General features: G+C 37.5%; 1 protein-coding gene and 1 non-coding gene across 4 annotated transcripts in view; one reads left to right on the forward strand and one right to left on the reverse strand.

Moving 5' to 3' along the window:
• BBS9 (Bardet-Biedl syndrome 9) overlaps positions 1-14,881 on the reverse strand; it is a 610,039-nt gene that overhangs the window by 241,955 nt on the left and 353,203 nt on the right. The window lies entirely within an intron of this gene.
• On the forward strand, positions 14,227-14,333 carry LOC128560510 (U6 spliceosomal RNA). The gene has a single exon (XR_008373008.1). It is a non-coding gene; the product is annotated as a U6 spliceosomal RNA (small nuclear RNA).

A 14,881-nucleotide genomic window follows, 5' to 3' on the forward strand; every position in this document is an offset into this window, starting at 1 on the left:
CACACCTTTCACCATTAACGAAGATAGACTCTCACTGGATTAAAGATTTAAACCTAAGACATGAAACTATAAAAATACTAGAAGAGAGTGTAGGGAAAACCCTTGAAGAAATTGGGTTGGGCGAGTTTTTTATGAGAAGGACCCCCCAGGCAATTGAAGCTGCTTCAAAAATACACTATTGGGACTTGATCAAACTAAAAAGCTTCTGCACAGCCAAGAACATAGTAAGTAAAGCAAGCAAACAGCCCTCAGAATGGGAGAAGATATTTGCAGGTTATGTCTCCGACAAAGGTTTAATAACCAGAATCCACAGAGAACTCAAACGCATTAGCAAGAAAAGAACAAGGAATCCCATTGCAAGTTGGGCAAGGGACTTGAAGAGAAACTTCTCTGAAGAAGACAGGTGCATGGCCTTCAGATACATGAAAAAATGCTCATCATCTTTAATCATCAGAGAAATGCAAATCAAAACTACTTGGAGATATCACCTAACTCTAGTGAGACTAGCCTATATCACAAAATCCCAAGACCAGAGATGTTGGCGTGGATGTGGAGAAAAGGGAACACTTTTGCACTGCTGGTGGGAATACAAATTAATACATTCCTTTTGGAAAGAGATACGGAGAACACTTAGAGATCTAAAAATAGATCTGCCATTCAATCCTGTAATCTCCCTACTGGGCATATACCCAGAAGACCAAAAATCACACCATAACAAAGATATTTGTATCAGAATATTTATTGCAGCCCTATTCATAATTGCTAAGTCATGGAAAAAGCCCAAGTGCCCATCGATCCACGAATGGATTAATAAATTGTGGTATATGTACACCATGGAATATTATGCAGCCTTAAAGAAAGATGGAGACTTTACCTCTTTCATGTTTACATGGATGGAGCTGGAACATATTCTTCTTAGTAAAGTGTCTCAGAATGGAAGAAAAAGTACCCAATGTACTCACCCTTATTATGAAAACTAATGTAGGACCTTCACATGAAAGCTATATCCCAGTTATAACCTAAGAATAGGGAGAAAGGGGAAAGGGAGGGGAGGGAGGGGAGAGGGAGGGGGAAGGAGGGGGATTAATGGGATTACACCTGCGGTGCATCTTACAAGGGTATATGTGAATCCTAGTAAATGTGGAATGTAAAGGTCTCAGCAAAATAACTAAGAAAATGCTACAAAAGCTATGTTAAATAATGTGATGAAAATGTGTCAAACGATCTATGAACCAAGTGTATGGTGCCCCACGATCATACTAATGTACACAGCTATGGTTTAATAAAAAGAAAAAAAGAAAAAGTAAGGTCCAGTAAAAGATATTCAGGATAAAATAAAAAATCAGGTGAGAGGCTCTGCCTTCCAAGAGCTCACAGTAGACTTGGAAAGATGGCATGATGGCAGAAGAATGAAGACTGCTTTTGCTATTACTGATTCAGGAAGACTCATTAAGGCTGACCTAGACACAGAGATGCCCAGACTTCTCCCCAGAAGATACATTACTATTTTCAAGTATGGAAAGTACTATCACATAACAGAAGAATTAGATGACAGCGAGGGAGCTACAAAGAGCAGCAGTCATGTTAAGAATTGCGTAATAATTATAGATGTTAACACAGTTATACTTGCCTCGGGAAAGAGACAATTTCAGGGTGTTTAAAGTTTTTTTAAGGGTCTGATCTCCTGGGTCTTCAGTGGTTTCTAGAAAGTGTCCCTGTGAGTTGTAGAACTCAGCATGAAAAAAAGAAGGGTCATTTCACAAGGTACAGGCTTGTCTATCCCTCCAGCTATCTTGAAACAAGTATTTAGTCTGACTTAATGTTGCCTATAAGTCCAGACATTTGTCTTTCCTGGAGCAGATGTTTGGCTTCTTCCTTATGGCTGGCTCTAGGATCCTGCACATCCAGGATCCCGTGTCTCCTCTTTCTACACATCTATCCATTCTGTGGCAGGTGTTTTTCCAGACCTCAGCCTCCATCTAGTCCAGGCAACAATCCTAGGCTCCTGGAAGAAGAAACTAAGCTTGGCAAGCTACATATCCTTTATCAGTTTTGTGATCTCCCAGAACACTAGCTTCCCACCCTGCTGTACAAGGCCTTATAAATGTAGCAGATACAAGTGAAGAAGTTGCATGCTACAGTGATCCTGGCCCAAAAGGACAGTAAGATGTGGTAGTGGTTCTGGGAGTCTCAGGGTCACCCTGCTCAAGGCAATTATATTACTGACCAATTAACAAATGTTTCTCATTATCACCATTGTTGCCACTGCTTTCCCTAACTTATTGGAAACTAAAGGGAAGAAATATAATCACACACTTCTTTAGATCAACAAAGCACCTAACTAATTAAGTAACTTTCATATAGCAGATAACAGGAAAAATATCTTTAATCGAATATATATTTTCCTTAGTATGAAATTTGCTGTCATTTCAGATGTAGCTATACATTTTTACAGAAATACTAATATCTTTTTTATTATTAAATCATAGCTGTGTACATTAGTGCAATCAAGGGGTGCAATGTGCTGGTTGCATATAAAATCTGAAATATTCTCATTGAACTGTTCAACGTAGCCTTCATGGCATTTTCTTAGGTATTGTATGTAGAAATGTGTATTCTGCCTTTAGGAAGTTTCCCCTATACCCATTCTAAGATGCATCATAGGTGCATTACTCATTACTCTCCCTCCACCCTAACCTCCCCTCCCTTCCCCTTCCTTGGCCCTTTCCTCATAGTCTTGTGCTGTAGTTGGGTTGTAGCCTTCATCTGAAAGCTATAATTTGGATTCATAGCAGGACTGAGTACATTGGATACTATTTCTTCTATTCCTGAGATACTTTGCTAAGAAAAATATGTTCCAGCTCCATCCACATAAACATGAAAGAGGTTAAGTCTCCATCTTTCTTTAAGGCTGCATAATATTCCATGGTATACATGTACCACAATTTGCTAGTCCATTAGTGGGTCGATGGGCACTTGGGTTTCTTCCATGACTTAGCAATTATGAATTGGGCTGCAATAAACATTCTGGTACAGATGTCTTTGTTATATTGTGATTTTAGGTCTTCTGGGTATATACCTAGTAAAGGAATTATAGGGTCGAATAGCAGGTCTATTTTTAGGTCTCTAAGTATTCTCCAAACATCCTTCCTGAAGGAACGTATTAGTGTGCATTCCCACCAGCAGTGCAGAAGTGTGCCCTTTTCTCCACATCCACGCCAACATCTCTGGTTTTGGGATTTTGTTATGTGGGCTACTCGTACTGGGGTTAGGTGATATCTCAAAGTAGTTTTGATTTGCATTTCTCTGATGATTAAGGATGATGAGCTTTTTTTCATGTGTTTGTAGATCGTGCGTCTGTCTTCTTTAGAGAAGTTTCTCTTCAAGTCCCTTGCCCACCCTGAGATGGGATCACATGTTCTTTTCTTGGTAATACGTTTGAGTTCTCTGTGGATTCTGGTTATTAGACCTTTATCGGAGGTATAACCTGAAAATATTTTCTCCCATTCTGAGGGCTGTCTGCTTGCTGTACTTACTATGTTCTTGGCTGTGCAGAAGCTTTTTAGTTTGATCAGGTCCCAGTACTGTATTTTTGATACTGCTTCAACTGCCCAGGGAGTCCTCCTCATAAAATATTCACCCAGGCCAATTCCTTCAAGAGTTTTTCCTGTACTTTCTTAAAGTATTTTTATAGTTTCATGTCTTAAGTTTAAATCTTTTATCCAGTGAGAGTCTATCTTAGTTAATGGTGAAAGGTGTGGGTCCAGTTTCAATCTTCTACAGGTTGCCAGCCAGTTCACCCAGCACCATTTGTTAAATAGAGAATCTTTTCCCCACTGAATGTTTTTACTTGGCTTGTCAAAGATCAAATAACGGTAAGTAGCTGGATTCATCCCTTGGTTCTCTATTCTGTTCCAGACATCTACTTCTCTGTTTTTGTGCCAATACTATGCTGTTTTGATCACTATCAATTTATAGTACAGTCGGAGGTCTGGTAGCGTGATTCCTCCTGCTTTGTTTTATTGCTGAGTAATGTTTTGGCTATTCGAGGTTTTTTCTGATTCCATATAAAACGAAGTATTATTTTATCAAGATCTTTAAAATGACAGTGGAGCTTTAATAGGAATTGCATTAAAATTATATATTGCTTTGGGTAGTATAGACATTTTAACGATGTTGATTCTTCCCAGCCATGAGCATGGTATGTTTGTCCATTTGTTAACATCTTCACCTATTTCTTTTCTTAAAGTTTCATAGTTCTCTTTGTAGAGATCTTTCACGTCCTTTGTTAGGTACACTCCCAAATGTTTCATCTTCTTTGGCACTACTGTGAAAGGAATAGAGTCTTTGATTGTTTTTTCAACTTGGGTGTTGTTGGTATATATAAAGGCTACAGATTTATGGGCGTTGATTTTGTAGCCTGAGACATTGCTGTATTCCTTGATCACTTCTAAAAGTTTTGTAGTAGAGTCCCTAGTGTTTTCCAGATATATGATCATATCATCTGTGAAGAGTGAAAGTTTGATCTCTTCTGACTCTATGTAGGTACCCTCGATTGCCTCTTCTTTCCTAATTGAAATGGCTAAAACTTCCATTACAATGTTAAAGAGCAATGGAGACAATGGGCAACCTTGCCTGGTTCCTGATCTAATTGGAAATGATTTCAATTTAATTGCATTCAATACGATATTGGCTGTGGGTTTGCTGTAGATGGCCTCTATTAGTTTAAGAAATGTCCCTTCTATACCAATTTTCTTAAGTGTTCTGATCATGAAGGGATGCTGGATATTATCAAAAGCTTTTTCTGCATCAATTGAAAGAATCATATGGTCCTTATTTTTTACTTTGTTTATGTGCTGAATTACATTTATAGATGTATGTATATTGAAACAGCCTTGAGACCCTGGGATAAATCCCACTTGGTCGTGGTGTGTAATTTTTTTGATGTGTTGCTGGATTCTGTTTGTTAGGATCTTTTTGAGTATTTTAGCATCAATATTCATTAGTGATAAGGTCTATAATTTTCTTTTTTTGTTGGGTCTTTCCCTGGTTTGGGGATCAAGGTAATGTTTGCTTCATAGAATGTGTTGGGTAGTATTCCTTCTTTTTCTATATTTTGGAAGAGGTGTAGTAATATAGGTACTAGTTCTTCTTTAATGGTTTGGTAGAATTCTGATGTAAACCCATCTGGTCCTTGAACCCAGATGCTGCAAAAGACATCATTTCATTCTTTCTTAGGCTACATAGTAATCAAGGTACACAAACAACATATTTTCCTAATTCACATATTAGCTGATGGGCACTTAGATTGATTCTATATCTTTGTGATTGCGAATTATGCTATTAACATATGAGTGCAGGTTCTTTTTGTTATGACTTCTTTTCCTATTGGTAGACACCCACGAGTGGGACTGCAGGATCAAAGGGTAGATCTACTTTTAGTTCTTTGAGAAATCTCCACACGGATTGTACTAATTTGCCTTGCCACAAATAGTGTATAAATATGCCCTTTTATACAACTTCTTGCTAACATTTCTTGGTTTTTGACTTTTTGATTAAGGTCATTCTACTTGGAATAAGATGGTATCTCATTGTGGTTTAAATTTGCATTGCTGTGATGAGTAGTGATATTGAGTATTTTTCATATGCTTTTGATCATTTGTTTATCTTCTTTTGAAAAATGCCGGTTTATGTCATTTCCCACTTTGTAATGGGGTTGTTTTATTCTGGGTGAACTGTGAGTTCCTTAGTTTTTTCTCAAATACATAGTTAGCAAATATTTCCACCCTTTCTACAGATTGTCTATTTTCTCTTTGGTTTATTTCTTTTGCTGTGCAGAAGCTTTTTAGATTAATTTAGTCCCATTTGTCTATTTTGTCGCATTTGCTTTGGGACATTAGGCCAATGTCCAGTAGTATTTTCTAGGTTTTCTCCTATGATTTTTATGATTTTAGGCCTTACACTTTAATCCACCTTGAGATATTTTTTATATACAGTGAGCGATAGGGATCTAGTTTAATTCTTCTGCATATGGCTAATTTTCCCAGCACCATTTATTGAATGCTGCATAAGTTTTTACCCGTTTTGTCAAAGATGAGATGGCTGTATATATATGACTTTGTTTCTGAACTCTCTAATCTGTTTCACTGATCTATGTGTCTTCTTTTATGCCAGCATTATGCTGTTTTGGTTACTATAGAATTATAGCATAATTTGAAGTCAGGTAATGTGATGCCTCCAGTTTTGCTCTTTTTGCTTAGCATTGTTTTAGCTATTTGAGCCCATTTTTGGTTCCATGTAAATTTTAGAATTATTTTTTCTAATTCTGTGAAAAATTACATTGGCATTTTGATATAAATTACATTAAATATATAGATTGCTCTGGGCAGTATTGATTCTTCTGATGCATGAACATGAGATGTTTTTCCATTTGTTTGTATTTTCTATAATTTCCTTCATCAGTGACTTTTATTTCTCCTTGAAAAGATCTTTCATTTGCTTGGTTAAACTTATTCTCAAGTATTTTATTTATTTATTAATTTATTTACTTATTTATTTTTCAGCTATTGTAAATGGGATTGAGTTCTTGATTTGCTCCAAGGTTTGGTCATTGGTGGACAGAAATGCTATTGATTTTTGCATGTTGGTTTTAAAACCTGAGGCTTTGCTGAATTCAGTTTTCAAATCCAGGAGTCTTTTGGAGGAATCATTACTATTTTCTAGGCACATCATATAATAAGTAAACAGAGACAATTTCACTCCCTGTTTTCAAATTTGGATGTCCTTTATATTTCTTTTCCTGACTGCTCTAAGACTTCTGGTAGTATGTTGAATAGAAGTGGTGATAGTAGACATATTTGTCTTGTCCCAGTTCTTATGACGAATGTTTTCATCCAGTCTGATGTTGGCTATGGATTTACCATATGTGGCTCTTATTATTTTGAGGTTATGTTCCTTCTGTGCTGAGGCTTTTTTTTAAAGTCATTTGTACATAGATCATGAATGCATTTGTGCCATTATGAGATTCAATGTGTTGATTATTTATACAAATTGGAGTGCTCACATCCTACTAATCAACATAGCCTTCACCTCATTTACTCAATTACAGTTTTAAGACATTTGTGTTCTACACCTGATAGATCCAACTTATACTTGCAATATGCTCCATAGGTGTGGTCCTCCTACTAACCTTCCCTCCATTCCCTTATCTCTCCCCTTCCCTCCTTCATCCTAGGCTATAATTATGTTTCATTTTTCATATGCAAGTGTGACTGATTAGAAATTGGTTTCACAGTAGTACTGAGTACATTGGATTTTTTTTTCCATTCCTGAGATACTTTACCAAGAAGAATATTTTCCAGCTCCATCCATGTAAACATAAAAGAGGTAAAGTCTCCATTTTTTTACTGCTGCATAGTATTCCATGGTATACATATACCACAATTTACTAATCCATTCATGGGTCGATGGGCACTTGGGCTTCTTCCATGACCTGGCAATTATGAATTGAGCCTCAATGAACAATCTGGTGCAAATATCTTTACTGCCAAAAGATTTTTAGTCCTTTGGATATACACACAAAGAGGAATTGCAGGATCAAATGGCAGGTCTACATTTACATCCCTGAGTGTTCTCCAAACTTCCTTCCAAAAGGAACATACTAGCTTGCATTCCCACCAGCAGTGCAGAAGTGTTGCCTTTTCTCCACATCCAAAACAACATCTCTGGTTTTGGAATTTTGTGATGTGGGGTACTCTTACTGGAGTTAGGTGATATCTCAGAGTGGTTTTGCTTTGCATTTCTCTGATGATTAAAGATGATTACCATTTTTTCATGTGTCTGTAGGCCACGCGCCTGTCTACTTCAGAGAAGCTTCTGTTCATGTCTCTTGCCCACCATGAAATAGGATCACTTGTTTTTTTCTTAGTAATAAGTTTCAGTTCTCCGTGGATTCTGGTTATTAGACCTTTGTCGGAAATATAACTTGCAAAAATCCTCTCCCATTCTGAGGGCTGTCTATTTGCTTTACTTAGTGTGTTCTTGGCAGTGCAGAAGCTTTTTAATTTGATCAGATCTCAGTAATGTATTTTTGATGTTGCTTTAACTTAAACTTAAGTTTAAGTCCTTTAACTAGTGAAAGTCAATTTTTGTTAGACGAGAAAGATGTGGGTCCAGTTTCAGTCTTCTACAGGTCACCAGCCAATTCACTCAGCACCATTTGTTGAATAGGGAATCTTTCCCCCAATTTATATTTTTGATAGGCTTATCAAAGATCAAATGACTATAAGTGTCTGGGTTCACCTCATGGTCTTCAATTCAGTTCCATACATCTACCTCTCTATTTTTGTGCCAGAGCCATGCTGTCTTGATCACTATTGATTTATAGTATAGTCTGAAGTCTAGAAGCATGATTCTTCCTGATTTGTTTCTATTTCTGAGTAATGTCTTGACTATTCTAGATTTTTTTCTGTTTCCGTATAAAACAAAGTACTAATTATTCTAGGTCTTTAAAGTATGACAGAGGTATTTTAATAGGAATCACATTAAATGTGTAGATTGCTTTAGGTAGTATAGACATTTTAACAATGTTGATTCTTCCCAGCCATTAGCATGGTATGTTTTTCCATTTGTTAACATCTTCAGCTATTTCTTTTCTCAGTTTCATAGTTCTCTTTATAGAGATCTTTCGCGTCCTTAGTTAGTTACACTCCCAGATATTTCATCTTCTTTGGCACTACTGTAAAGGAAATAGAGTCCTTGATTGTTCTTTCCCCTTGACTACTGTCGATATATTTAAAGGCTACAGATTTGGGAGTGTTAATTTTCTATCCAGAGACACTGCTGCATTCCTTGATCATGTCTAGGAGTTTTGTAGTTGATTCTCTGGCGTTTTCCAGATACATAATCATATCATCTATGAAGAATGACAGTTTGATCTCCTCTGGTCCTATTTGGATCCCCTTCATTGCCTTCACTTGCCTAATTGCAGTGGCTAAGACTTTCATTACAATGTTAAAAAGCAGTGGAGACAGTAGGGCATCCTAGCCTGGTTCCTGAGCTGAGTAGAAATGATTTTAATTTTACTTCGTTCAATATGATATTGGCTGTGGGTTTTCTGTAGATGGCCTCTAACAGTTTAAGAAATGTTCCCTCTATACCAATTTTCTTAAGCATTCTGATCAAGAAAGGATGCTGGATATTATCAAAAGCTTTTTCTGGATTAATTGAGAGAATCATATTACAGTCTGAGGCCGAGGAAATCTGCTTGGTGTGATAGGGTTAGGTGGCTCTGTCTTGTATTGTATTCAGCTGGTTCTTGTCCAATCCTAGATGAGTGACTCTGCTGAAGTCTTAGCTGTGGATAAATACAAGCAACTAAGACACTCCACCCGCCACGGACAAGTGGAAGAGGAAAATCAACACTTCCCATTGCCATACAACCAGGGTACCACCCGAGAGGGTCCTTGGGTGATTGGCCCAGGTTAGGACTTCCAAACCAATTGACAGTATGAACTCTCAAGTGGGAGAGTTCGAAAGATCTCTAGCAACTAGATGGTGGAGGTCTACTGGCTGTTCAAATTTGGCTTGCTCCGGTACCCTGTGGAGTCAGAAAGGCCAGCCCACTAGCAGAGCTGGACCAGGGGGCTGTGTCTCTTTCTCCACTTTGCTCCTATTTCATGCCCAGTCACTAGTGACCCCACAGGGCTGAGGTCCTGCTCCCTCCAATAAGCAGATGTGCCAGGGCTTTGTGCCTGTCAGAGTCAAAAGAAGGTCAATGCCCCCATGGCCCAGCCACTACTGGCTGGGGGAGCTGAGGCCTGCCTGCCTTGGGTACTCAATACCCGAAGGTTCCACTTGAACTCAGTCTAATCCTGAGGGTAATAAGTCAGCAAATGCTTTTCTCCCTCAGCCACAGAGCCATTGCTCCAGCCACTCTGCAGCACCGGTATCCCTATAGAGTGAGTTCTGGTTTCCTCTGGCAGTCTTTAGAGTTGGGGAGGTGTCTCTCCAAGATTAGACCCCGGCGGGATCACTCAGTTGTTGTTGAATCTTTGGGGAAGAGGCTCTGGCAGGGCAGGGCGCTAGCACTTGGTCCAGCAGGGTGGAGGGCACTGCTCATGAACTTCTTCCCACAGTCTCTGCAGGGGTTAGGATTCTGGTTCATCAGGCAAGGGGAAAAGGGTGTACTGGAAGTTCAGAATGGCAGGGAAAATGTTAGTTTAATTTTTCTGCCTGGCAAGAGAGTGCTCAGGGTCACAACAGAGTTCCTCTGGGGAAGTAGACCCCACTTCCTACAGTTCTCACCCGTGGGGTGAGACAAGAAGTCCTCAGTTCACCACTGGCCTATAGAAAACCTATAGGAGCAAATGAAGAGAGAAAGAAAAAAGAAAAAATGAAAAAAAGAAAACACACACGCACAACTTTCTTGGGGGAGGAAACGGACACTTTTCCTTTTGCACAAATTTTGTACCTGAAGTTTGCTTTCTTGGAGTTGCAGCTTGCCTCAGCAGAGGTGACCTGCAGTTATCACTCTTCTCTCTTGGCTCAGCTCCCAGTCTTCAGCTTAATTGGGTACTTTCTGGACATTATCCTTTCCTCTGAATGGGAGCTTCTATCAGAGTCTGGCTCCAGTCGGCCATCTTGCCCCTCCCCTCCATCTGTGCTGAGGCTTTTGGGGATTATATTTTCATGAAGGGGTGCTGGACTTAATGAAATTCTTTATCTGCATCCCTTAAGATTGTCATCTGGTTTTTGTTGTTAACTGTTTATGTGGTGAATCACATTTATTGACTTGTAGATGTTGAACCATTCTTGCATCCCTGGGATGAGACCCTCTTGATCATGAATTATTTTTTGATGTGCTATTGGATTCAATTTGATAGTATTTCTTTTATTTATTTATTTTTTTTTTTTTTGTAGAGACAGAGTCTCACTTTACCGCCCTCAGTAGAGTGCCATTGGCGTCACACGGCTCACAGCAACCTCCTAGCTTTTGGGCTTACGTGATTCTCTTGCCTCAGCCTCCCGAGCAGCTGGGACTACAGGCACCCGCCACAACACCCAGCTATTTATTGGTTGCAGTTCGGCTGAGGCTGGGTTTGAACCCACTACCCTCAGTATATGGGGCCGGCGCCCTACTCACTGAGCCCCAGGTGCCACCCAATTTGATAGTATTTCATTGGGAATTTTTTCATCTATATTCATCAGAGATATTGATCTGTAGCTTTTTTATTATATCCTTTTCTGGCTTTGGTATCAAGGTGATATTGGTTTCATAGGAGTTCAGAAGGATTGTCTACTTCTCAATCTTTCGAAACAGTTTCATTAGGATTGGCACCAGTTCTTCCTTGCACATGTGGTAGATTTCAGCTATGAATACATCTAGTCCTGTGCTTTTTGTTTTTGGGAGACTTTTTAAATTAGTGATTCAATCTTGCTACTCAATTTTGTTTGTTTTTCAAAAAACTAACTTTTCATTGATCTTTTGTATTGCTTTATTGGTCTCTCCTTTCATTCTTCTCTGATCTTTGTTATTTCTTTTCTTCTGGTATTTCTGGCTTTAGTTTGGTCTTGTTTTTCTTATTCCTAGAGGTATTATGTTTATTGTTAATTTCAAATCCTTCTACTTTTTAGACATAGGCATTTAATACTATTAACTTCCCTTTTATGTCTGCTTTTGCTATATCCCATAGGTTTTAGTATGTTCTATTTTCATTTTCACTCATTTGAAAAATTTTTTTTATTTCCCTGTTTATTTGTTCATTGACCCAATGATCATTTAGGAGCATGTTGTTTAATTTCCTTATATTTATGTAGTTTCTGAAGTTCCTCCTTGTATTGATTTCTAGATTTCTTGCACTGTTATCTGAAGTGATTTTGATTTTTTTTAATTTGTAAAAACTTGTTTTGTGGCCTAACATGTGGTTTACCTAGGAGAAAGTTCCATGTGCTGATGAAAAGAATGTATATTCTGCAGTTTTGAGTAAAATGCTCAGTAAATTTCTGTTAAGTCATTCAGGGTAAGTCCATTTTAAATCCAGTGTTTCTTTGTTGACATTCTCTTTTGATGATCTATCGAGTTGTGTGAGTGGGGTTTTGAAGTTCCTCATTAGTATCGTGTTACTGTCTATTTCTTTCTTTAGGTGCAGTAATATTTGTTTTACGAATCTAGGTGCTCCAATCTTAGGTGCACATCTATTTAGGATCATTATGTAAACTTTTTCTTTGTCTTTTTTTTTTTACTGTTTTTGATTTCAAGTCAGTTTTACCTGATGTAAGTATTGCTATTTGTGTCTGCTTTTGGTTGCCATTGGTGTGGAATATCTTTCTCCATCCTTTTACTTTCAGTCTGTATGGATGTTTATAGGTAAGATGAGTTTCTTATGAACAGGTTATAGTTGGATCACGGTTTTTATCAATTCTGCAAAACTATATTTTTTAATGTAGCATTTAATCCATTTACATTCAACGTTAACATTAAGGCTTTGTTCTTCTGACCTTGCTAATTGTTTTCTATTCATTTTATAAATTACTTTTTCTTTCTTTTTGTCAAGGTGGTTTGTTGAATTTTTGTAATGCTACCATTTAATTCCTATCTTTTCCTCCTTGCTATGATGGTTTTATTAGGCTTCAGTTTTATATTTCCATATGTTTTTGAGATAGTGCATATTAACTTCTTGTTTCATTTTTAAGACACCTTTGAGCATTTCCTGTAGAACCAGTCTAGCAGTCATAATTCTCTCAGTATTTGATTGTCTGGGAAACACTTCATTTCTCCTTTATTTATGAAGCTTATTCTCGCCAGACATAAAAATTCCTGGCTGGTAGTTTTTTTGTTATTTTTTTTCTTTCAGAACTTTGAAAATGCCATCCTATTCTCTTCTGGCCTGTAAAGTTTTTGCTGAGAAGTCTGCTGTTAGTCTGAGCTTCTTCTGGATATTAGCCAGTCCCTTGCCAGGCAAGATGCTCAGAACCCTCTCCTACCCTACTTTTAGTGCTTCCCATTGCTTCCATGGTGAATCCTAGCACTCGCTCCTAGAAAATCTGTTCAAAATCTGAGAATCTAGTTACTATTCTGGTTCCTCTCCTTGGAGGAAGCACATACTACCTGTGCCTAGTAAGCCATCTTGATTCTCTCTCTCAACATTTACTTGTCAAAAGGCTTTTACCAAGCTCATTTTATATACTATTTACCATTATGCTTTGATAATACTGCTCAGAAATTCTAAAGTAAATATTAACAGCAATATTATATTAATGAATGTATACATTAAACTATTCACAGGAACATGAAGTGGGCATCAGGTGACTTGTCCCTAAATTTCTTGGCTTCATTAAAGGACTATCATAGAACCCCTAACACATGAATTTCTAGGCACACAAAAAAATTAAGTGATTCTTAGAAACTTCATCATTAGATGTTTAGAAACATCAGAATATAAAATTTTCCTCTTCCTGGAAACTCTGTAACTGATAATTTCCTACTCATCTCTGAAGATTCTTTACAAATAAAATCTATTATGAAGTCTCATTATTTTTGGATCCAGCAGCACCAGAAGTAAATTTCTGTAAGCACATCAAGGAATCCATTTGGGTTCTAGTTATCAGTTTGTCTGTCCCATGAGGAGAGCTCTATAAGAGCCATAGCAGTCTTTATACCTAACATGTCTACTGAATAAAAAAGAACAAAGGTCCTGTCTACTAAGAAGTAAAATAAGACTCTCATGTTCCCTATTCTGAACTTATTTTGAGTAATATAGTTTAAGCTCACATATACTTTTTGGGGAGGAGATATTTAACAAAAACCTTTTACAAAGCCCAATGCTTTTTCAAATACATAACGCTGATTGCCTTTTTCCTTTATTTCTTTTTCGAGACAGAGTCTCACTCTATTTTTCAGGTTAGAGTGACATGACACTAGCCTACCTCACAACAACCTTAAACTCTTAGGTTTAAGTGATCCTCCTGCTTCAACCTCCCAAGTATCTGGGACATGCACCCACCACAACACCCAGGTGATTTTTTTCTAATTTTAGTCAAGAGAGAGTCTTGCTCTTACTCAGGCTGGTCTCAAACTCCTGACCTCAAATGATCCTCCAGCCTGAGCCTCTTGAAGTGCAGGATTGCGGGTGTGAGCCACCACACTCAGCCACTGAAATTATTTTACACCTAAAAACAAAATAATCAAAATGGATATGCTAAGGACCTTTAAACTTGACCTTCTTCATGCTCACTTCGGCAGCACAGATACTAAAATTGGAATGATACAGGGAAGATTAGCATGGCCCCTGCACAAGGATGACACACAAATTCATGAAGTGTTCTACATTTTAAGAAATAAATAAATAAATAAATAAACTTTATTGAGTAATAAATTTATAAATTTATTTAATTGAGTAATAAATTTATTGAACTGAGTAATAAATAAATAATAAATAAATAAACTTTATTTATTATTTATTTATTTATTTATTACTCAATTCACTCTTCTAGTAAACAGAACAAAACTTACCATGTAGCACACTTGAAGCCTTGGTTGATTATCAAACAACTTTTACAAAGAGGTGAATACATGGAACCCAAAGAAAATACCATCTGAGAGCTAAGCATAATTCTATATAACTTACTAATTACTTTACTGTTGACTATGGACAAAACACATGGTTCTCTTTCCATTTATAGGATGGTTTTGTCTCTCCAAATTGTTAGACTATAATTAATACCTTATACAAAAAGAAAAAATACCAAATATAGGTTGCATACAAATTCTTTCATTGCTTTTGGGGGATTAATACTCTGAGCAGTAGAGAACACCAACAATCGAAAACCCCAGAAAACCACATTCTCTTCATATCTATCCCCTCCCATAACCAAAGGTATC

Source organism: Nycticebus coucang, chromosome 11, assembly GCF_027406575.1.
Source record: "Nycticebus coucang isolate mNycCou1 chromosome 11, mNycCou1.pri, whole genome shotgun sequence".
NCBI classification, from domain to species: Eukaryota; Metazoa; Chordata; class Mammalia; order Primates; family Lorisidae; genus Nycticebus; species Nycticebus coucang.